Source organism: Rhea americana, unplaced genomic scaffold (genome assembly GCF_003343005.1).
Source record: "Rhea americana isolate MKP2758 unplaced genomic scaffold, rheAme1 scaffold_14, whole genome shotgun sequence".
Taxonomy (NCBI): Eukaryota; Metazoa; Chordata; class Aves; order Rheiformes; family Rheidae; genus Rhea; species Rhea americana.
Window position 1 is genome coordinate 5127530 of NW_028185483.1, and position 24635 is coordinate 5152164.

The following is a 24635-nucleotide window of genomic DNA, read 5'->3' on the forward strand; positions in this document are numbered from 1 at the left end:
AGAATTGCTATGTGTTTTCTCTTTGGAAGGTCGTAAAGAATGGTTGAAATAGAAGATTGAAATTTTCAATCTTCTATGCTGACTCTGTGTTAAGATTGTGTGTTGAAATACACTACCAAAGGCATGTTATTTGCTGCCCTGCAAAGGAGCTGTATGTAGAGATGAGCTGGCAAATATAGGCCTGCTGCTGACTTTAGCTGCTTGGCTGCTGTCTTTTTTGCTCAGTGGGTGAGGAAGCCGGTGGGAGCATTCCTGTGCTCTCCCTCTTTCATCGTGTTCCTGCCGTGCTGTTTGCACTTGCTACAATGTGTGTGCTTTTTACAGGAATAATAGTCATGTTCCTATGTCCTCATGCAGGTCAGTGCTGAACCTGGATACTCTTCATTCTTTTGCTGTATTTGAAATTTACTGCAGTGAGATGGCATACCGGCTTATTTTCCTGTAGTAAAAGCCCTTTGGACCAGATTTACTGGGCTCCTATGTAAACTGCTGCAGAAGAATAAATCCTATTATGGGATTTCTAAAGCCAGACTGAAGAGCTGACAAAAAGATGGGTCAGTTCTTCTAATCAGCTTTTTCCTGTGTTAACATTTCATTCAGGAGGGATGACCTAGGCTGGTGAGCTGCCTGCAGCGGCCACCAGGAGGGCAGGGCGGCGGYGGCCGTGTGCCGGTAGCGGGTGGACACGAGAGAAGCACGGTGACGTCCCGGTTCAGTTACCTTCACACGTCTTGCTTCCTCCTGTCATTAGACAGAACAGGCTTCTCCCAAGGCGTTTTATCTGGTGATCTTCCTGCAGAGGGTCTAGGTGAAAAATGACTAATACTTGACAGATGTGTAGCTGCTGTCCTAACGGTAACCTAATTGCGGCCCAAAGTGTGCAGCAGCTATTGCATTCGCATGACTAGTTTTAGCATGAGATGATGGCGAGCATTTTAATTGCTTGGCCGGTGAGATCTGTGCCAAAGATACAGTGGAGGCCCCAAGTGGGCAGACTGACACACGTTTTGGTGTTACGTAGCTGTGCCAGCGCCAATGTCCTTGCAGTCAGTACAGCCGCTGTTTGGGATGCGTGTCTGCAGAGAGCTGGGACCCGAGTGGTTGAACAGCTACAGGTTTCCTTACTAATTTAGCTGTTGAAGCACAGTGACTTGCCAGGCTACTGTGTATAGATTCAAACAATGATTTCCTAGGTGAGAGTGGCTACGCAAACTGCAGGGGCATGGGTATAAACTTGTAAAAGAACCGTGGCCCTGTCCTTTTGAGAATGGGAGCATTAAGGGTTAATGAGAAAAGGCTGTTTCCTGGAAGCAGTGATGCTGGGCAGCAGTAGCAGGAAAGTTATTAGAGAGCAGCACACGGTTCCCAGGTGCATAAAGACAGCCTGGTGTCTGGGATGATGATGTGGCTCTGAGAAAGCAAGAGCTACTGCTGCTAGTGCAAATGGAGAGGTCAGGAGGGAAATCTGAGTGTGCAGAGAATTTGTTGGAGTATTATTTATGTAAGAGCAAGAAGGAACTAGAATTTCATTTCCAGGGTCCTGCTCCTTCTATCTAGGCCAGTATCAAAACTAAACAAACCCAAAGGGAAGGATGAATGAAGTGAAAGGTCTTGGCCAAGAACAAAGCCAAAGGGCTGGAAAGTTTACCTTAAGAGGGTGAGGGGAAGAGTTTGGGGTTTTTTTTATTATTTTTTCCCCCTTTTTTGAGGCTGGGGGAAGAGGATGATATGTTCAGTGAGTATATGGTGCTGTCAATCATTTCTGAAATTTCATTGGCTCACTGGTTTTGGTACACTCAGCTTTCCTCCCAAATGAATGAAGATGTAGAAGATGGAGGAAGGTATATGACGTGGGACTCCAAAAAAAAGTTCCAGTGAGTGAGGTGTAGTGAAGAGTGGCCCTATGGATTGTGCTTAACCTGGGAAATGCGTCTAGGAGCTATGCCAAAATCAGTTTTACTTGTGTAGGTGCAGACCACTCTCTGGGAAAGCTTCTCTAAAGCTAGTCCTGTGATCACAAGTTAAAATAGGTTTAAATTGCTAGTTATAGCTGAGGTTAACAATTTGCTAGTTCAATGCCATGACTGTTGTGTTAGTCAAATGGGTATCTGGGGTGCATGCATGTTTTCCTCTGGTTTTATGCCCAGATGTAAAATATATTATGGAAAAGCACTACCACTGAATCCTCTTTCCACATCTACTTGTACAATCTGTTGTCCAAAACAGTAGGAAGCCATTGCACATCTGTTACTGCCACAGCTATTGCAAGAGAGAGGTTTCTATCTAAAGAGTACTCTTTAAAGATAGAGTTCTCCTCTTGAACTGGAAAGGCTTACATGTTGTTACTCTATATGGAAAGGCTATGTTGAGCATGGACCCAAACCCTGACCTTTACTGAGAACGCTGCAGATGCAGRTTCGTACATATGTGGGGTTTTGGGCATGTTCACAATATTAAGTAAGACTTGGTTATTTGAAYGGTCTTCAGGACTCTTGGTCTGTAAGTCAGACAATGAACAGATAAATATAGATGAAGAACAGACACCTGCTAAAGCATTCAAATTTATAACACAAAAGCTACGTAGGAGGATAACAAGGTTTCRAAGTTAAGCAAAGACAGGAGAAACAGAAAATTAAAGTCACTTTGTGCTTTTAGTCTTCCCCTTGCAGCTTCCTTGTTTCCGTCTGTGCTTCCTCCCACCTTCTCAGCCTGGCCCTGGTCCCACCTGCCAGTTGCTCTCCTTGCCGCGCTGCCTGGCTGGTGGGAGCAGAAGCATGGAAAGGGAACTCGSGCGAGAGAGCCCGTTTCTGCTGGCAGTTCTGGGCCTCTTGCCTCGACAGCCTCCGCTGGGGCTGCTCAAAACCTCTGTAATGCCTCAGGCTGCACATACATGAGCTGAATTTTTCCACAGACTTAAAAGAATGGCAACAGTTAAATATTTTCATAGAAATGGGGAAAAGAAATTCCTGATGACACAGAAGGCCATACAAAGAAAGCAGTTTAAGAAAATAGTTGTATAGGCAATCTTGTTAACAGAGGCAAAAGAACAGTTTCTACTAATGCTAATTTTGCAAAAGGCTGAACTACTTCTGATTTAATGTTCCAAAAAAATCAATAAAAATTGCTAGCGTGGGACAGATAATGTGGGGAAATCTTCAGCTTCATTTCWTGAAATACGACAAAGTTATAAGATTGCCTGGTACTTCTATTATAGCAGTGCACATTATGTTATACGTTGAAATGTTAACTGTAGGCAGCATTGCTTGCTTTGATTATTATTTTCATTTACATCCCTCTGTTATGATTCTGATCACAGGCTTTCCTGAAGATTTTTCAACTCTCTGAATAACCCCTGTTTTGCCCATTCCCAGGTTGCCCTGTTTTTTCCTGATGAAATTGGCTCTGCTGGTGGGAATCTCTGAGTCTGCAGTGTGTTGGCTAGGCCTGAGCGCTGCTTAAGAATGTCACGTGGTTCAGTACAGCGCGCAAAACCTTAGAAGTATTCAAATATATGCTTGTTAGGAATTATTTACTTACTATTAATTACTAATTTGCTTATAATCAAGAATTTTGGCACCAGAAAGTGGATACAATTACGTTCCATCTTTGGGGGCAGGCAGGGTTTAAGGACAGAGATTTCTCCGAGTATGTAACTATATCAAAAGTATTTGTTGAAGGAAGGCGAGGTTTGTTTGCTAACATTGTCATGACCAACAAGATAAAAATAACCATGATGTGACTGTGTGTAGAGCCTTGTTTTGTTTGTTTTTAGTGGCAAGCTGTTGTTTTTGGCGAGTTAAAGAAGCTACTCAATGAACCTTCCTTTGGGTAACTGTTGGAGTCTGCTGTGCTCGCAGCATGAGGAGCTGTGCAAAGTAACAACAACTTTTGGAGTGGAAGGGGCCCTCTCACTTTCTGAGATAMGGCTGTCCACATTAACAAGTCAACTTAATTGTATTCATGTCAGCTTTGTTGTAAAGAATCGGCAATGAAATTGCTAAGTGCAGATTTCCATATTAGGTGCCCCACGATTTGAAAACTCCAAATTCACAAGAATATTTAAACAATCTGGCAATAAAAATGTTTGTTTTATGTACACCTGTCTTTTTTTTTTTTTTAAGGCTTTGGAGTTTACTTTTTCTGTCATTCATGAAAACATTAGGGTGTTTTTGTTGTTGTTCATGAAAGCTGAGGCTCTCGTGTTGGAAGCGGAGCCTTTCAGAAGCGCGCCGTGTAGCGCAGATCAGCGGGCTGGGGAGCACGCGCAGACGCGTCTAATAAGCAGCTCTGCCAGCCTCGTGCTCCTGCCTCGCTCCGYGCCGCCCCGCTGCTGGGGCGGTTCCGGACCCCGCTCGGCGCGCTGCGGCTCTGTGCGCTCCTTACCTTTCGCTAAGTTAGAGGAATCTCGCTTGCAGCAAACGAATGAAGTATGAATTCGGCAGTGCAAGATCGTATATGACTGAAAGAAACAAAGATCCTCTTAGGAAACAAAGGTCCCGCTTCTACGTGCAGAAGAATTCTCTCTMAGGAGAGACTACGTGAGTGAGCGGAGCCTTGCTGCGATGAGCATGGCTGGCCTTGACTGGCACGCCTCTCAAAGCTGCTTCTCCAAACAGCTGGCCTCCTCCTTGAACCAACTCTTAGTCAGTATTCATTTTGCTATGTAAGTTTGTTTTAYAATCCTGTCGGGCTGAGCCCCAGTGTCCTCAACTTTATAGCATATCTCCACAGAGGAATCGATGGATTTAACATTTCAGTTGCTTGAACCCCTGCAAACATAGTCTAGTCTCAGTGCCTGGCTGTAAATTTCCATGGTACTTTCAGATGTTGAGATATTGCCTCTGAGATTCTGTTCTGAATTCTTGCCTTGCGACCAAAAGGTTTCACTGGCTTTTGGGGTGTGTAGGCTTTTGGGGTGTGTAGGCTTTTGGCATTAGAACCTGTGTCCACTGCAGCCAACGGCCAGGTGCTTAGACATATCCAAATTGAAAACAGCTGCATATCTCCTCAAAACAAAATGCAATAGTAGATGATATGATTGGTTTAGTGAAGGTAAGTAGTGCCTGAGAGCTGAGTGATTCTCAGCTGAGCTGCCCAACCAGAAAGGCAGCACAGGGAGTAGAAAGGAAATTGCAGGTAGGTTTTGTTGCTTGAGGACTCCTGAAGCTATCTGGCTCTGGCAGTACTGGCATGTATGTTGTAGTATTGTTCTGCAACTGTGGACCTGCGTTAACAAACACTTAAAAACAACTCCAGCCGTGTTCGGTTTGTAACTGCCAATATAGTGTGGTGCTTTCCAGGATGATACAAGCATGGGGCCAAATGAGTCACCTGTGCAAAGCTCTGGCTGGCAGCCTGTCACCTACAGGGTCAGAAACTTTGCTGTTTGGTTGGTCTTGTCCTAGGTGTCAAGACTGACCTTACTAAAGAAAAATGGTGGGATTTTTTGTTCTAACATGCTTAAGATATGCTTTGTCTTAAACATGCTTAGGGTGGTTCACATTGCTTGGCGYGGCGATGTGATGGTTACCCTACTATGAAACATATCCTGGCATGAATGAGCTGTAAAAGGTGTTTAAACAAGAGATTTAACCTCAATGATTTGTTTAGAGCCTCCTGCTGGCTAGAACTCTGTGTTGCTAAAGATGGACTAATTATTATAACAGCTTTCAGAGGTGCTGTAACTTGCATATTTGCTGCTTGGTTCTGTGGCTTTGATTCAGGGATCCATAAAGGGATCCCACGTGCCCACTTTCCTGGGGACTTCTAGTGCTCTGCAGCTTCCCCTTCATTTCGGGGCAGTGCTCACCCTTGCCTGTAGGGAGAGGTATGCATGATCYTTTTGGCTATTTGTAGTGTGGGAGAAACTAGAAAACTACAAACTAGAAAACTGCTTATAGTTGAAGGAGAAGAAGAGCTTGTCATTGCCTAAAGGCTGCAAAGAGCACTTTCACCAGAATATAGCATAGAGATGACAGAGTTCATTTATAGGTGCATACTCAATGTTAATCTACAAAAACACACGCTGAAACGACGTATTACCAAATGAAATCTTTACTGAGTGTTTTGCTGCCAGCACTTGCCTAGTAGTCAAAATGTGATAGGCAAAAATAACATCTGTTGTCAAAGTGTTGCCCATCTATGCGGTTGGAACTGCTACAGCAGCAAATGCGTCATGCAGAGGCAGTGTCAGGCAAATTAGAGGTAAAGACACCTGTCAGTGACTGCCAGGGCTGCACGGCATGGACGCCTGCCCACAGCACTGCCCGCGGGGCTCCTGGGTGACCCATATTCAACACCAGTACTCAAAATGTATATTGTGTGTGGTAGAGGTACCTATGGCCATTTAACTATAGAGCTGTCTGCATCTGGCTATACAGCTGCTTTATGATATTCCAGAAATAACATTCAGTGATATAGGAGGGGGACCAGACCCATTTGTATCATGCTAGTCTTTGATTCTGTATTGTTTATACTTGCTTAGCCACATCTCATAAATTCATAATTACTTAATTACGATTTTAATGCATTAATGAAAAAGTCATTTTTCATAACTACTTATCTGAGAACATCAAGACCTTTCTTGTATCTCRAAGCAARTCCTTGCTTTGTTTCYTTGAAAAATCTGTTYTTTAAAACAACCTGTGAGATTTGCCTATCCAGTTCCACTGGGAACTTGGAATGAAATGCACTTCCCCTGAGTCACAAGTAAGTTTGATGCGTGGGTGAAAGGCATTATTTAGATAGATAAATTATTCCCTCTGTTAATTACAAGGGATAAACATGTGTGTTTCTTTTGTAAATAATCAAAAGCAAAAATGAGTAACATACTATTATCAGAAATGGATTAAAATCTGTGGGATTTTATTTCACCTACCAGTCATATAAAGGAACATGGGCTGTGTGTGACAGCAAGTGGATTAAAGTGTGTCATTAAGGAAATATTTTTTTTTGCTTTTCTTTGTTGTAGAACTGTACACAGTTGTTTTCTTGCCAGTACRTAATTGTCTGCTATTTGCCACTTACTCAGCAGTCAATATGACTGCTTGGTCAACAGATGAAGCAAGTGTCATGACACATAGCCAACTGCCTTGTGCCTGCAAGCTATTACCCTGAAGGAAGGAACACCTGCAGAGAACTGCAGCTTGTGTGGAATCTATCTTGGGTAATTTTTAGGACCTGGAAGGTAGATTTTCTGTATCACTATGAGTTAAAGTTCTGCTTTTCTACCCCAGAAGACCCCAGAGTCACAGATGTCTCTTGGCAAGTGGCAATAATGAACTTGGAGCTTAATGCTGAGAAGTCCAAGCGTGATTCAAAAAAAGTAGTGGAGTCTAGTCCCTTAAAACTTAAGGAGCTTTTATATTTCATATTATGTCCTTCACTGGTGACTATATTTGCTGGGAAGATTATTTAGAGGCAAAAGTTTYCTGGTGCAGGTCATATTCTGGTGCAGGTCATATAAAATGTCTCTTAGGCTCATCCTGCACTGGCCATCTGGTCTCAGGTGATTGTGGTTTGCTGCTGCTGTGGRATGCTGATTTTAAATCTATAAAATGTTGTCTTGCCTTAGGATACTGTTTCTAAATGTGTGGAAATMTTATCAGAGGAGATAATCTTAGCAAAATAGTTCTGTTTTTCTTATTGGAGCTATTGACACAAAGTTGCATGGTGTTACATCTTCAGAATTGCTCAGTAGGTAGCCTTTAATTTTTAATTCAGTTTTGTTGCTGTTTCTGTGATAGTTGAACCTCTTGTGTTCATTCCATATGCAGAGGGATACTACACTTTTCTAAAGCATGGCCTCAAACTGGCATCTGTATCAATATAGTCATGCTAATGGTAAAAAAATGTACTTCTTGTAGAGTAAAAGTGAAGGATTAAGTTGTGATTAGTAGGTGCCGTGTTACTCCACCATAGTCCTTCTACAAGTGATTGAGGAAGGGTGGTAGGATACAAACAGTGGATAGAGATTTCAGACTGACTCATTGTTTGGTGTTTGGTCTGGAACTGTTTTATGAAAAACTATCTTTACTACTACTTCTACAATCAGGTATAAAACCTCTCAGTCTCATATTCCTCTTCATGCAGGAAATAACTCTTTAATAAGGGCATTTATGACTCTTCATTACTGTAAATGATAGGCCTCTCTCTGAGTTCTTGCATCCTAGCTGAAATTACTCTAAGAATATCTATCTTAAACAATGTCTAGATAAAAACACTTTTTGTTGTGCAGCCCACCCTTTTCACAAAACAAATAATTATATTCCATAATTGTCTAAATGAATTGCTTCCAGATTGTTACTTATGTTGGGACAGTATTTCAAACAGCGTTTGTCACACCCATGTGTTCAGCTCTGATCTCATGCTTGCCGAGTGTGCAGAAGGAGCCCCAACAAGCAACTGAAATGGAGGTTRGATAAGCTGAAGTTTACTCATGTTCTTTAGTGGGGAAGCGCTTTAGCAGAACCCTTAATGACAGATTCAAAATGTGGGAATATGTCACTAATATGAAGCTCTTCCAACAAAAGGTCATTTTTTTTTAGTCAGAGGTTGGACAGCTATCAACTGGGGAAATAGGGACAGTGATAGGAACAGGTAACTTATATTATAATGAAGTAATAACCTCAGTACAAAGCCCTTTGGTTTACACAGTGCATGATGGCAAGCTTAAGACACACCTTRTTTCTTTATCACATGAGAGTCAAACTGTGGCATGTATTGGGGAAAAATAGGATTAGCTGCTCTGAAGAAACTCGGGTCAAAAGTTACCCTGAGTGCTCATGCTTTAGAGGTCTGAAAAGGTTTTTGTTTTTTCAAGGAGAAATACTTAATAGAAGAACAGAAAAGGAGGACTGGGGAAAAAAATCTCTTACCAGCAGGGTGATGCCATGGCCTTGGGCCATCCTGGCAGGATGGGAAGGTGGGTGCAGAACTCTTCATGGCAGCCAGGTGTCCACTGCTTTGCTGCTTTGACTGGATGTAATGAACTTGGTCTTTGTCAGGAAGGCTGCTAAGCACGTAGGGAGAAATTTGACACTAAATGGAGACAGTGTATTAAAGAATCTGATAAGCACGCTTAGAATGGATTAATCAAACRTTATAACTTCTGCAGAGTATGATGAGAGGAAACCAAGAGAAAATGCTTTATGCTTCTTCTCTAGAGGCAGATGCAGATTCCCGATATGGAAGCTGGCTTGTGACTTGAGGAGGAGGAGGACCTGCRTTTTATGATGCTTCTCTCAATATTTCTATTCCAATCTTTCATTATAAGAATGCAGTGCAAAGGGAGATGACCCACTAAACCTGTTATGCTATTTTTTTTTTGAACTGTATCACAAACAAGCATCAAGGATCAAAAAGAAAGTAAAAAAGTAAAAGTATTTCTGTGCCTATGCAGTTTTTTGTTATTGCTTCAGAGAAACAAAATTCCAAAAAAGGATTTAAATTAAAATATTAATGCACTAGAGAATTGCCTGGGCAGAAGTTCCTGTGACTTCTGTAATCTCTATATTTGTTTTTTCATGCAGTGAATCTCACCTACTCACACTTCATTGATCAGACATTCAGTATAATCCTCAAAGGCTATAATAMTTGGATTTTTGTTTTTGAGCGTGACTTGTGTTTCTGTTATTCATTGGAAATTAGTTTGTATATAATTTCTTTAAATTTCTTTGTGTCAATCGGATGTTTCATTTTAAAGGAACAAGTCCACAGGGCTTCTAGATTTTGTCAGTGTGCAGCAAGTAATTTCATGAGCAATGTCTTTAAATCTCTGTTGTGGTATTTTAATATTATCAAATTTTACTGTATGACACAATAACACTTTTGAGAAGAGTGATTACATCTCTAGTATTAAAATGGAAAGCAACAGGTTAGATTTCCTGCAGTATTTTATTTATTATTTCCAGCTCAAGGACAAAGGCATGTTCTGGAGGATCAATTAGAAACTTATTTCTGTAATTTCAGTGAGGATTTGAAAAATCTCTTTTCCTGTAAGTGCAGCTTTTAATCCGTAAGAATATTAAGAAAGCCCACCTCTTGCTCGGAGGCATCTGACTTGTTGTGATGAGTTTCTACAGCAGAGTGCTACTCTTTCTGAATCTTAACTCTGCTGTGGAGAAAGAATAAACCAAAGGGATACCATCCATCATAGCTTACATGACAAAGATTTATGCTTTTTTTTTTTTTACCGCTTGACTAGTCCAAAGAAAGCTTGCAGAAAAATAGAAGAATTAAGACTGAGTTATTAAAAAATGCATGCTTAAACCTAGATGCAACCTTAACTTTGGACTGTGGTTATTCAGTGTTACTTTTAGAAAGTAACCAGTCTCCTGTGGATGTCTTTGGAAGCCAAGACTAAACATTTTTTAGGCACTGAAGTGTTCCATTTCTCTTAGAGATATTAAGTGTATGCAACTTATACTAGCTCTAGGTATGCAACTAACTGATTTTAAGCTTTTCTTTTGAAAATATATTCTAATCCAAAGAGAAAGTGAGTTGTAGAGTCTAAGAAAGAACTTACAGATTCCCTTTGTCATGTCCTATAGTGTTGAGACAAAGATTACTGTTGCTCTGATCTATTTACAAGATACTGCATTGAGAACTAATACTCAATTTGAACAGAGTGAGATAGAGAAGTTGCAAAAGACTTTGGCATGCAGGAATCGAAGTCAGACTGTGGGGGAGACCTATGAGCAAAAAGGTGTTTTGATTTAATYGATATCACAGGAAAAGACGGGTAGAAATGCTGCATGTGACTACACAGACTTGGAATACTTCAATGCTTCAAGACCTCCTACAACTTTCTTGACTTTGATGCCAAGGCCACCTTTATAGCACTTGTAGCATTAAGAGAGGAGACAATATTTTGTATGTAGGCAGTGCTATTGTAGAAGATTCCTTCTGTTTTCCCATTTTCCTGCAATATCGCAGGAACTTGAACTCCTCAGCTGATCTGACCATCACAATGATCACTATGAAGGTGTTCATATCTATTTCTTTCATATTAAAAGTTTCTCCAGTTACTGGACTGCAGTAGCTTTTCTCCTCAATATGGGGCAAATAGCTAGAAGAAATTGGAATGCCATTTTTCCAAAAAGAAGGAAAAATGGCTTCAAATAATATCTAACACATTAGGCTCTTTCTATTYTATTCAGTCTGTGCATCCAGTCACTTCAGTCTAATATTCCAATCAAGTGCCCTTTTTCACCATTAAGAACAAAATAGGTMATGTATAATTGAAGTGTTTCCTTGAATTGCAGAAGCTTAAGAGCAGATCTTTTTCTGAAGTTGTATTTATGTTTCTCAGTCTGACTCCTTCATGTATTTTAATTCTGGCATCTTGGCTCTTCCATGTTGCAGGTAGGAGTATCCTAAAAGTTGCCCCCAAAGGGGTGCCCTTAGCTGTTAACTTCATGATAGTTAGCTCTTTCRCACCCTTCTTTTCTTAGAAAATGTAAAGCGCAGTTGCCCTGAGAAACACCTGAAAACTGGCAGGAGTTACAGATGACACTGTCAAATAACCAAAAGAAAAAGTAATGTCCCATCTATTGAGATTTGTCTGGCAGAACTTAGTTTCTTCCATTTCCTTGATACTATGCTTTAGCTTGACCRTGGCACTTGGACAAGACTTGTCATTTAGATAAGAGTCAAAGTGAGTAGAGAAAGCAGAGCCAAACTTGATTTATTAGTTTGGATTAAGTCCAGATGAAATACTGCTGTTAAAAGTTTTGATATGCACTTTATGAGATTCTGCAGTTGCTGTAAACTACAGTAATTTGAGCCAACAAAGATGTTTCTGGTTTTATAAACAAGGTTTTTCTGCAGTTGAAATGCAGTGTCTGTTCTAACAAATGTCTCACCTATGTTGGTTATAAAACTCTTTCTGTGTAACTGTGGCATCAATCTCAGTTGATTCTTCTTTTGAAAAAATGCTCAAATAAATGGAGCGGCCACAGCATTCTGTATATTAAATGTGGAGAATCAATTCCCCATCTTCTAGCCTTTTAAATTTCTACAGTGTATATGTCATTTTGCCATATGTCATTTTGAACAGCATGTTGCCATTTCAGGTGTTACTGGTTTAACATCATGTTACTCTCAGCAGGGTTTTCTCCATTCTATATGTGACTGAAGTCACTGCAGCGTGATTTGGACAGTGACCTATATTTTCAATAATTAAAGCACCCAAAACACAAACTGAGAATAATATGAAAATTCTGTTCCAATCTACATTGGAATAAATCCAGAATATGTCAATTGGGAGAACTGATGAAGGGATTTGTGAAGAATTTGGTTAACAGTTGCAGGGTAAGAAACAGGATAGCTCAGAAGAAGGGCTGTTGACAGGGAGTTCAGCATCCACACCTTGTTACTTTTATCCAATCAGCTGAAGCAACCTGCAGACAAATCATTTTACCTCTATGCCTCTTTTTGCTTCCCCTCTCTGCTGTCTATATATCAAAGCTATCAGGTGTCATTAAGGTCCATGTGGCACTGGCCATGCTCAGCATGAAGTGGTGCAGTGTCCTGCACGGCTCTGCCACTGTGAAGCTCTTTCTTAGTATTGGCACGTGAGAACTAATGCGCCTGACAAGATGGGAAAGGTTATGATATTGCCCCAGAAAATTAGTTTGTTAGGTAGGATATGTAGAAGTATGTTTGTCCACCTGTTTGTGATCTTGGCAAGGTGCATTACAGACTATTTTCATGATCCAGACCCAGAGCAGAGCTGACCATTTGAGAAGCTTTGATTTAAGAGTAYGTTCACAGGAAGAGTTGTCTCTGATTCTTCACACATACCTCAGAAGATGAAGAGAGACACAAATAGTTCTATGAGTATGAATGACAATGACTGGAAAAAGCATGGTTTGGAGAAGGAACAGTTTAGTTACTAGTAGAATAGGCTGAATTACCTTATTTTGTTTTTTTTTGAAATGTTTTCTTGGTATTGACCCAAGGATAGCTGTGTTCATAAGAAGTACCTCGCAGACACAACCTTGGATGCTTTGTTTGTAGGATCTGTATCTTTAAAAGGGAAAAAGTCACTTTGAAATGGTTAGCAGAGGCTCTTGTGGATGCTAGCCTTTTCATGCTGCCCTGGAGCTGTGGCAGTGGTGAAATACATGGACCATAAGAGGGCCTGTGGGTAGTCACTGCTGGCTTGTAGCAGCTTTTTAGGACCTTTACAAACAATGCAGGTTAAAGGCTCTGGTGTGGGATGAAATGGGGACTGACGCTGATCGCTTGTGTGGGGAAGTAGTTGAAAAGGAACCACAGTGATAATTGGTCTACTTAGGGCATTCTTTTCTCCAAAGAACTTGTCATATCTTAATGGCTTCCATACTCTCTAATTCATTCTTAAGTTTATAAAATACTAACTTCTTGTATCTAAGAACTAATATATATTGGTAGGTTTGGTCTTAACAGAGATGGGACCTTGGAGAAATTGTGTAGTGTGGGTGGAATTAAATCATTATAGCTCAATATTGAAAACAATAAAGGGACTAGGTATGTACTGGGAAATAGCTTGAGAGCACATCATTAGTAGGAACAAATTTAAGATGATGAGGACATAAATCCAAAAACTCTGAGAAAATAGAAAGGAGGAATAAATCAGACAACTCAGTTTCTAGRTATGACAGTACTATTTTTTTTCTACTGCACTCTGAAGGGCAATGAATGTAGTAAGAGGCTGATGTGAGGCTAAATCCTTCCTTAGAGTGCTCTCACTGGAGTCAGTTAGAAGCAGTATGTACATTAAAGGGAAGAGTTTGAGCTAGGATTTTCAAATGAGTGCTTAGGTTCCTTAAAACACATCAATGCAACTAAAATAAGTAACCAAACTTCTGAAATTCAGGTAGAGCAAAATGCTGATTATGAATTAACATTTCTGTTCTGTGTGATCAAGAGTGGTCAATGGGCAAGAGTGTTGATGTGGGTTTGACAGGACACARATTTGGCAGGAGGAGCTGCCTGGTGTGTCAGTGCTCTGTTTTAGCCATGTGCTTGGCAGTAGTAGTGATATGATTGAAATTCTCTGCTCTTCTTGCCTAGTTGATGCTAAACTTCTTCTTGATGAGTTAGTTTAATAAATGAGCAGCATCAGCTTCCACAGACATAGTTGAAGATGTGGGTCCCATCATTGGCAAATTTGCTAGTTACCCTTTGTGTGTTAGGGCTGCAATAGTCTAAGATTAAAAATAGATAGCAACCCAAAAGATTGCTGTGTCACAAAATCAGATAGCCACTGCCTGCGAGGCTCAGCTGCAAGCAAGGAAATTTTCCACCACAAAAAAACATCAATACTATTACCTTCTCCCTTTCCCTAGAAAGGAGATCCCTTTCCAGGATGCAGTAGGACTCATTTAATGCAAGAAAACTAAACTCAACTACAGGAGCAGTTTTATTGTGTCAGAGCAGAAGTCTGTTGCTTGTGTCTCTGACTRTGGAAATAGTGAATAGATGTAAAAACAGGAGAACTGTAGTGCAATTCATTCTCTTAGCCCTGGGAAATCTGCACTAAAAACTACTGAAGGTGAAGACTGCATGAATTGTGTTAATACCTATCAGTGGACATATTGTCCATAAAATTGTTTAATTCCTAAATTTTACTGCTATTACCTTCATTGAATATTTTACCTATACTTCCAGCACAATCAAGTAGGCTTCCTAATTTTATGCCCATGATAAGATGTTTCTGTAAATTCTCTTTCACTGGCCTTGTTATAGTTTCATATTTAACTTTTGGAGTTTTTGCTATTTTGTATGTTTTTCCACTTTGTCATGACTTCTGATTTTTGAAGGATTGCTCAGCTATCCACTGAGTGAAAAATCACCCCTATTTGTTTGTTTTTGAAGCTGGTTCCTAACAGCTCCAATACAGTTCCCCACTTCTAGTAGTGGAAGTGAGAACAAATGATTGCAACCTCTCCCTATCGTATATGATGGAAAGTCCATTTTTCTTGACTGTTTTTGACCTGTGCAGCATTTTAAAATATTCTTATGCTACATTTAAGAAATTGTTTCTAGTAAGAGGATCAGAAGTATTTGTCTTGCATATGCCCATCAACTGACATTATTTCATTCTTATTTTTCTTTCAGAACTTATTTTTTAAAAATTTTCTGTGATAATTCAGATTACTTTCCATGAGTGGGCTTTTTTTTGTTCTTTTAAAGAGAAATTTCTATTGCATTCCATACAAACAAAATGCAATTTTAAAAGCATTAGTACACAATAAGAAATCTCCTCTGGCTCCTGATTGCCACCAAAGTTTGTACTTAGTAACTTTTAAATTTGTTGTGGTTTGTATTTTCAAGCCAAATTTCACACTTACATTGGAGTTCAATAGAAATTGAGGTGATGCAAGATCTAGCTTCAAAATAATACCTTAGAAGAAAAGCAGATGAATTATTTACCCATTGGGAAAACAACACAGGCTGTTCTTCTAGAAATGTCTGCAACGYTGTATTCACTTAGGTGGAGAAATGCTGTGAGAATCAACGAAGTTACTTCTTTCATGTTTTCTTCTCCCAGCTCCCCCTTTCCTGTATCCTTGCTTTCTCTTTCCTCATTAAATACTGGTATCACCTCCAATTGTATTAATTTCGTATCTCTTATTGGAAATCACGCATCTCCTGATGAATGGCAGGTGGCTGTTGAGGTGGTGCTTGGGAAGAGAGGTTGAGGCAAGAAGCTTCCCCGGGAGCGAGTGCTGCTGATCGGGTTCAGAGCCGCTGGCTGCAGAGACCAGCTACTGCTCCCCACCAACTTGCTGAAGCTTCTGCTTCACYTTTTTTTCTCAAGGCTATCTTCACTGTGCAAAGCTCAAGCAGCATGTTTTGTAAGGAACAGCATTTCCTCCTCTTGTGTCCTATGGGCTAGTTTTACTAGCAAAGAATGGATGCTTACTAGGGCATTCTTCATTTAAAAACTTCTTTGTTAGCCCTTCTTTATGGTATTTAGAAGTCTTCATATAAAATACATGCAAACACACACAGAGCCACTTCACAAGTAATCAACTATTGTTGTTATACAATAAATTGAGTAATGAACATGGGGGGTTGGTGGTTTGGTTGCTACTGCTAGCCAAATTGGCAAAGAAGAGCTAAAGGCTGCTTTTCTTGCATTTCAGTGACTGGTAATAATGGTGGCATTAGGATTGCCTTTCTGAGCATATTATTTTTAAGATTTGTGTGCATATACATTCATGAGCCCAATCAGGGTTGTCAAATCTACTATTCTAAGCATCTCGCTCCTCTATCTTAGCTGAATTATTTATGCAGCTAATATTAAGTATGCTTTACATATAAATGTTTCATACCAACTTCATAAAAAGTTCCCAGTTCTCAGTATGAAGTGATTTGTGATACCCCCCCTCCCCCAACACACGTACACTCCTAATTGCATTTTGGTGACTGAATTGTGAATCTTCATCCTGGGCTGGATGAAATGAGGCTCTTGTTGCAAGAGGCAAATAGCGTTCTCTCCGTGAAAGGTGGGTTAATGAAGTGTGGCAATGAAAGACCTCTGCCAAAGCCTCCGCTTCACGTGGGACCTCGTCCATGCTATTAGCTGATGGAAAGCTCCAGCCCACRTGGAGCAGCAGGATATGTTGTCAAGGAAAGGATTTGGACTAGTTAAGGTTTATGAATAAAGCGTGTGTGGGGGTGTGTTTTTAATACGTTCCAAAACTTGGAAAGGTGAGTATTTTTTATTYCAGCAGTAAAGAAACTGAAACTTGCATGTTGAAAACATATTGCATTTACTGTTTAAGATGGCATTTTAGATAAATTCAGTACTACTGTGTTGTTCAGTGGATACACCATCTGGTAATTACATTTTTCTTTCCTTTTTTTTTTTTTGAGGTAATTATTCAAGTATATAGCACAGCAGCATCCCTAAACAGCATCCTTCTATTTGGAAGGATGAAATGTCAGCGGAATTAATTGTCAAATGTTATAAATAAAGTCKGTTCCAATTTTATGACTACAGTAGTGTCACGTGTTCGCTAGTGGGCAAAGCTAGTGTTGAATCAAGAAATAGTCATCTATTCAATACATAGTACTATGCTGTTAGTACATCTGAAACTTTCATTTACATAGAGTAATGAGTTAAGTGGATGCCAACTCTTGTCTGCTTTCTTCCAGTCAACTCTGTCTGAAATCCATAGCCACAGTTGTTTTAAAACAAGTTACTCGTATCTTGATGCTACTTAATACAAGTATAATAGAATTAATGTTAAGACAAGTAATTATGTATTAATAAATAATAGCTAAAGTTCTATTAGCTTTTTTCAGAAACTTATTAATTATTCCAAATAGTTCATTAACGTATGCATGTCATTGAGCTGGTAGCCATTACACATTTCTTGTCAGATTTTACTGCTAGCTGCTTTAAATACTCTGGTTGATAATTTTAAGCAAACTCTCTACTTGCTCTTGGAGTTTCTGTCAGACTTCTTTGGGGAAATATTATAGCGTGCCTCATTTTAAGTAGTTATTGCAGAGGGACTATTCTAATGTCTTAAGTCCTTTTAGAGTAGCTTTGTCTTACTTATGTTGCCTATATGACCAAAGCTTCAAGACCTGTTATTTGCCTCTTACTGTGGATTAGACAACCTTGCTTATTATTCACGAGGAATATGTATACAGCAGATCTAATCTGCCTTGGCTGTCTCCAGCAGTACTCAGTCCCCACTTTACTGCTCATATCACAGCTTGCTACCTGGCTACTGCTACTGCTATGCATATTCTGTACACCACCACACAGGGGGTGAAAAAGCAGGAAAAGGGCATCCTGCTGCACAGTTTGGCTTGTATTTGCTTTTTTTAAAAAACCCTTTTATTACAGCCACGCAGTAATTCATAACTACTTAATGAATTTTAATCCTCCTTTTTTTTCTCTAAAACATTTGCTAGTAGATGGCACATCTCCCAAATACACTTAAATGTTGTCAGTGAGGAAGGCGTCAATGCTTTTTATGTAGAGATTGACCATGAACACCCAGTTGCCTGACATGGCACGTGGGATTGGGTTTTGTCCCTAAGGGGGTGCCCGCGTATGGGTATTTGAAAATAACCCTCATCTCCCAAAGTCAACTTCTTCTTAGCCTCTCTGGTGGAACAGGCAAATGCACTCGGTTACTTTTCCTTGTTTTATCACGCGGGCTAAATGCACAAATGTCTGAAGTCATAGCAAACTCATATATGTTTATGAGCATTTTAAGAAATGCCACCTTTTCCTTTCCTACTTCTAACGTTTTACTAAGATGTTTCATTGATATTAATTGTGCTAATGAGGAGGAGATTGTGAGAGATCAATGCGCGTGAGAAGTCTGGTGGTGGGAAAGAAGGCACCGTCTCCTGCAAAACAGTCCCAAACATGATGGTAAAAAAAAATGTATGATGATGTATTTTGATGGTGAATTGAATTTTAATGTCCCCCCCACACACACACACCTGGCCTTTGGTTTGGGTTCAGCGAGGCTGCGGACGTGCCCCGCCGGCCGGGTGGCCGCGCAGGGAGCGGGCAGGGCCTGCGCTCCGGTGGTGCCTGGAGCTGGGCGAGAGCGCGGCGGCGCGCAGCCCCGGGGCGGGGGGCTCCGGGCGGCCCCGGGGCCCGCGGGGGTTTCGGGCCGTTGTCGTGGAAGAGGGGGGCCGGGGGAGATGCTGCCTTCTGGTTCAGCCGGCTCGGCAGCCAGCAGCTCGCCGGAGCTCCGTCCCCGTCGCTTTGGGCCCGGGAGGGCGCACTGCTCGGCTTCCCGGGACGCCCGCGCCGGCACGGGGGCCGGGCCCGGCGCCGGCCTCCTTCGGGGGAGTAATTGACTTCCTGGGCGTCCCGCTACCGCGCGCCTGCGCCAGGCTGGAAACCGCTTCACCACAAAGCGAAAGAGTGAGGTGTTAGGAGCAGCCTCGTTACGGCCTGACGCGTTGGGGAATGCAGCGCTGAAGAACGCGAACAAAAGTTGTTTCGGTCTAAACTCTTGTAATGAAAGTTGCTTTATTTTTTTTTTTTATAGTAATAGGCTTATTTTAATTTGTGTTTYGCAATACAGAATAATTACTGTATTTTTTTGGTAGCCTTGCCTTTCTTAAATCCAGGAAAACGCCACGCATACCATGCAACAAAGTTGTTTTTCCTCTTCCATGACAGCAGAGTGAGAAACACAACTTTTCTGTGGCCTAAGTTAACTGCTTGGACATGGAGGCAATATATTCTAGTAGCTGCGGAAGGATGACACTTGTRATTATACCGCGTGATTGCGTCCGCWCAAGCCTGGAAAGGCGAAAAAGAGGTAACTTCTGCGTAAACCTGTGCGCTCTGAGGTCGTTCGGGGCTCTCGGTTAGCCGCGTTTGAGCGGGCCGCTCGTCTCGCAGCGCTGCCACCGACGCTCGCCCGCCAGCGGGGAGATCTCGCGCTCCCCAGGTTTTGCAGTGTCGGTTTCAGCTGTTTTGATGCCAAATGTAACTGAATTGTAGAGAATTTGAGACTGGCTGATTCCAAAGGCCGAAATACTAATGTGTTACGGTCAAACTTGTATTTTGAATTATTTAGCCATAAGCTGACAGGACAGTTTTAAAATGATTTTTGTGACCTGAAATTAAATATCCCCTTTGACCTTTTCTCACTAAAACTGTCAGAAGTYGCATCTTGCCCACGGCTTTCTGGGGCAGGCAGTTTGCCTCCCACRCTAATGAGTGCTTATCCATATAGATAGCCCTGAACTCAGCAGAAAAGCTTGGTGTAGATTTTCAGTGGATACAGTGTTTTTCTGTCCTTTCTGAATAGAGGAAGATATGGTGGAGAGGCTCCTACATCGGCATAGAGCCCCCAGAGTTTTTCAGGGTTCTTAAATATGTAGTTATGTTGCAACTGAAGGAGGAAAGAATCTGTAGAATCAATTTAATCAGCTTTTAATCTGCCTGAGTATTAATGCAAGCCAGTTATTATTTAATTCTTTATCTAGCAGTTTATTTCCAGAGCACGTGCTTAGCTCACGACCTGGCCTGGAAGGAGCCACGTGATACCGCCGTGAGCTCGTTCAGCCGAAGAGCTGTTCTGTGCGGAGCTGAACGTTACCTGGACCCGTTCCAGCTGTTAAACAAAAATTGGTGGTGGTGGTGGTTGGAGAGCTGTGCCTTAGGTGCAACACTCCCTTAAGGGCATCGGAAGTTTGATACGAAGGAGAGGACCATGAGGTGTCTGCAAGCAATGTGCAAGCAATGCCTATGGGATGGGCAGGCGATGCTGGTGGGCCAGAGTGCTTGTGTGATACTTTGATATGTGTTACTATCTGCCGGGTCTGACTGCAACTTTTTTTGAGTGGTTTATATTTTTTAAGAGTGGCATCATTTGTGAACTCTAGCTGTGAGCAGAATACTTGAGTTGTAAATAGGGCRAAAGTGATATGAAATTCATAAGGAGGCAATAAACATAAACTTGATAATGTAATTCRATGTGCTTATGCATGAAGTATTATTTCCTAACTATATGTGCAGTTCAGCTCTGAACCCTTGCTTGCCGAGGTCGTTAGCAGTGCTGCTGCTGGCTCCGTAGGGCCGGGAACAAGCCCTCGAAGCGGGGAAGTGTGAGCGCGTGCCACTGACTCAACAAGCAATCAAAGCTTTTGCAAGCTGTGGAGTCCAAAAAATTGCTTTTCTGTTGTATTCCTTCAAAAACTTGAAACTAGGCCCTTCCCCCCCCCCCCCCCCCCCCTCGTGCTGATTTTATGGTTTTCCGTTTGGCAAATTCTGACTCTGTTTCTTTTTTTCTTTTTTTCTTTTTTAATGGAAATTGAAGTTGTGAGATGTTTTCTATGCTGGTTAAGAAGCTGGGTTTACTCTTCATCTGTGTTTAATAGTGAAGCATCAGGAAACAATATCATAAGGCTTTTATGTGCAGGGTTTATTATTTAACTGCTCTTTGGTCTTGCTTTTGGTAAGGGGGTAGGTGTGAAATCTTTAGTTTGCACATTATTTCCTTAAAAATGTTTGTGATAAGGAATTAGCAATGCAAATATTGGCTTATGAATAACTATTGACAAGTGACTAGCCAAACTTACATAAAATAGCTATAAAGAAATAAATGGCCCTTAAAACATTTCATGTAACAGTGTCAATTCAATACAGTAAGAACTGGATAACTCAAATATTTCAAAATGAATATACTAAGAAACCTGACTAAACTGTTCTTAATTTTGCAGAGCAATAATTCCACACAGTTCTCCATGGGGCAAGTTGCTATACAACATGCAGCAGTGAAAAATGAGCTAAAACAGATTTTTCATGTTAGCAGATGTATGAGACATGGAAATTCATGAGGAAAAGATGTGAAAATGTCTTTTAAACTATAGGTAGCCTTTTCCATCGTCTGACTCTTCTCCTTAATAATTCTTCTACAAAGAGAGCCCTCCAGTATTAAAGACGGTCTGCTCTGGGAGGAGAAAGCTGGGAGCCTCCGCGGGCTTTCGGTGCTCTCCTCCCCAGCGCCGGGCTCCTTCGCTCGACTGCCTTGTGAGTGAAGAGCCAAAGTGGGTCGCTGACCTACACGTGTGGTGAGAGTAGCCCCAAACAGCCAGACTACTGTTAATTTACAGCGATAATGTAAGAATTTAATTTTTATCTCGTACCTCCAGCAAGTTATGTTATAAAAATGGCATCCCGACGAGCCCTGCYGCATCTGTGCTTAGCAGCCCAGCTCCTCCTGGGCTGGGTTCCTGGCAAATTCAGGGAGGTCAGTGATGAAATTCTGCCTTTGTCTTCTGCTGGTATTGTTTTAATTGCTTTAGGGTATTTGAATTCTGGTGATTAACAGTGACGTGCAGGCTCAGTGACGTGACTGAAGGGAAAATATTAATATCACAAACTGCTCCAAAATAATTCAGCAAAAAAGGGAATGAAGCATTTTCAGCTCTGGGATGGGTAACCTGACACATAAGAGCTTCCATGCTTGTTTTAAAAATGATAAAACAACAAGGTGCCTGATGTCTTCAGCAGCTTGGAGCTGCAGCAGATTTGGACTATTTGGACTATGCTAATCTATCTGCTGCTTAATGATAGATGTAAAGTACTCTAGCTGGAGAAAACATTTAAATCTCATTTTTACTTCCAACATGTGAATCTCTTTACTGAGGTCCATGGTGAGGCTTAATAAACATGCAGAAAGGCTGTGCTGACAGGTTTTCTCTTCCTGTGTTCCTCCCGAGCTCACCTGGCTTGTGCTGGGGGGTGCAATTAACTCCATTGCAGAGAGCCTCGTCAAGACTTCTTTGTCACAAGCCGTGGTGGAGAGCTAGATGCCTCAGCGAGATGCCGAGCAGCTTGCAACAGTGCTTCATGCCAGCCTGGGCAATAAAATAGTTTGGGGTGAAAGCATAGAAGAACAGGAGCCTAAGGGCTTGGAGGTGCAGATCAGGACTGCTCTGTTCTGGTTGAGCGTAGCTAGATTTGAAGGTGTCTGGGCATTTCCAGGGAATGATGGCTGTGGCTTACAGGTAGGAGGAAACAAAGTAAGACTGGTGAGAAGAAAGTCGKTGCTGGGTGACTGATCTGTGGTGTTACCTTGCAGCAAGACTGTAGAAGGGATTTTCATGCCAAACCATTTTTTATTTTGTCTGGGCAAAGCTGACATACACATCCTAAAGGGTAGAGAGAAATGTACACTGCAGATAAACACTGGGAAGGAACCTATAGTGCTAGCAAAATTAATTTTCTTGTCATGTTGTATTGCTTCAATTGTAAACAGCAGCACAACTAGCTGGTAAATTATTCACTTTCCCTCTCTTGCATGTAGGGACGGCAGAGTTAGTTGTTCTATTGGCTTGATGCAGTTCTTGCTCCTTCCTCATGGTATTTAGGTGTCGTTAAAGGTTTGTGCAGGTCAGGAACAGTTGAAGCATAACTATTTTGTCACGGGGTGGCATAGTGCTAGTGATTTGTAGGTACTGAGATTAGGCAAGGTAGCAGTTYCTCCTTTTCACCTTCCTGAAATTAGCTTACCTTAATTTGCCAACTGGAAACCACAGACATAAGATGCAAATTTTAATCTCACTGCTAATGAGACTATACTAACTTTATCTTAGAAAGCTGTATAGGTCACAGCCATTTATGCTTGTAAAACATCCTAAGAAGAGAGATATGCTTTTGTTTTCTGTGCTGTTCGCTCTTATCACTGTAACTTTCCCTTTCAAGGAAGGCTGATACCATCACCAGCCTGTCTTTAGAAATCTCTGTGCTTTCAGTACACAAGGATGAATGAATAAGCTTCCAGCTAGAATTTCTCCTGTATCAGAAAGAAGGAAAAACAAAACAAAACAAGAAAGCCGTCACACTATATTCTCACAGGGAGAGCATAAAATAAATCTTTCCTTTTATAAGTGACTATCTCCAATATAGGAACTGTCACTACACAAGGAGACAGTTTCTTGCATTTAATAGCACATACAGAGTTATAATAAACACAAAATATTGACACCTCTGCCAGGTGCTTAGACTGCTAACTCCGTTTTCCTATTTTATACAATACCAGTATACAGGTCCCGGGCTTTCTGCATTACTGTTATAAGCCAGGTAATTTTGTGAAATTTTTGGTACAGTTTTCCCCCCTGGTAAATATCAGTTCATAGAAACAAATCTGAGGCAATGGATCTGTTTTGGCAAAGCCTTTGTTAAAAGGCTTTTCYAGTTCTAGACTGGAGCTCCTCTCCGTTCCTCCTCCTTCCCTACCCCGCACAGTCAGCAGCAGTAGCGCCGGCGGTTTTCGCCTGTGGTACTGCAGCTCAAGAGCACTTTCCATCTCCCCAAGGAGTGCTGATGTCCTCTGGTCAATTGRTTACTCTGAGATACGGGGTTTTGCTGTTCTTTGGCAAAAAGATGTGAAAGGGCAGTTTTGTTTTGGTGCAAAAGGCAAACAAACATCAAAACTCTGAACGCCATGTAGAGGTCTTGTTTTGCCACAAACTTTAATAAGGACAGCTGCAGGAGAAACCTTCCCACTAATCTCACCCATCACTGCGTTTTAATAAAATGTCAGAATGAGTAGGTGGAAAGGCTGCTGTTCTGCAAGATGTGGCAGAGCTGTGCTGGTAGGAGAAATCTGCTGTGATTAGATGTGTTAATGGCAAGGTCAACAGCGGAAAACAATATGTGCAAATATGTTTGTTTCTTTTGAAGAATCCAGGTGAGAGTACGCTTCTGTAAGCGTGTGCATCGTCCTGCTTCCCCCCTCYGCTGAAATGAAGTCTGAGTGCTTGCTGCATAGAGCTTATTTGTGGAAAAATGTGTCTACATTTGTAAAGCATCAGCATTATCCACTTCTCTTTCTTTAAGATACTGTGAAGCAGAAGTACTCTTCGACAGCGCCCTGTCGCATTTGGTTCCCCTGGTTCCCTGCAGACCACAAAGTGGAATCGCAAATCCACATTTTCATTTGTAAAAGAGTATCCCTGAGTCATCCCTAATTGCAGAGCTGCCTGATCCCATTATCCYGGCACCCTGGTTTGGGAGAGGCAGTTGACATCATCCAAGTCTTCTAGGGCTCTGCTACACAACTCTGGACAAAACAGTTTGTGCAGCAGGCTTACTAGGGCACAGCGACCAAAAGCTAGGGGTTTCTGAGATTTTTGTGGCCTAA